Below are 763 nucleotides of genomic sequence, written 5' to 3' on the forward strand. Positions count from 1 at the left end.
AAAAAAAAAACTCACAGCTGTGATTCCAAGTTTAATATTCCATTGGCATTTCTTTCTCACACCCCATCTTTTCTCACCCTATCTTGTGCAAATTTGCCTGAAGTAATAACCTAAGAGAATTTAACACAAAACTTTCATCATTCATTAAAGTAGAAAATGCTTCTATACCCCTGACTATGTCTGACTTCTTTTTGTACCATTTTTCATCCTTCCTTACTCCTTCTTCTTCCCAGTGGCCTGTAATTTTCCAGAGAAGTATCTGTTGAGTTCATCATTGTGGCTGACCTCTCAAGATACTCCCCTAAGCTAAGAAAGCTTCAGGTAACCTGAAACTGGGTGAGTTAGCTCATTCCTGTCATTCTGCCAGCCTGTCCTCCACCCTACTGACTGGCAATGGAAATCCACAGCACACCGCCCATATTTTCCCTGCCATCCTACAGGCTAGAGTTCACTGCTAGAGATTTCGCCCCTGGAAGGTGGTCAGATCTACCAATTGACTGCTGACCCTTTGCCTGTAGAACAGGCCACACAAAGGATGACATCCCATTCCAGGATCTCCCAACACAGCGTTTATCTCTGTGTTACAACCACCACAGCCCACCACACACAGGAAGGACTGTAACCCAAATTCTTTCAGCTGAATGGCTTCCGAAGAGCAGCTGATGCTTGCCAAAGTGACTAGTCTTCTATTGTAAACAGTTACCAGAATTAGTACTATCAACATAGAAGTGGTCTTTCATTTTCTTCACCTCTGACTCTTTCC

The sequence above is a fragment of the Psammomys obesus genome, unplaced genomic scaffold (genome assembly GCF_907164565.1).
Source record: "Psammomys obesus unplaced genomic scaffold, mPsaObe1.curated_primary_1811, whole genome shotgun sequence".
NCBI classification, from domain to species: domain Eukaryota; kingdom Metazoa; phylum Chordata; class Mammalia; order Rodentia; family Muridae; genus Psammomys; species Psammomys obesus.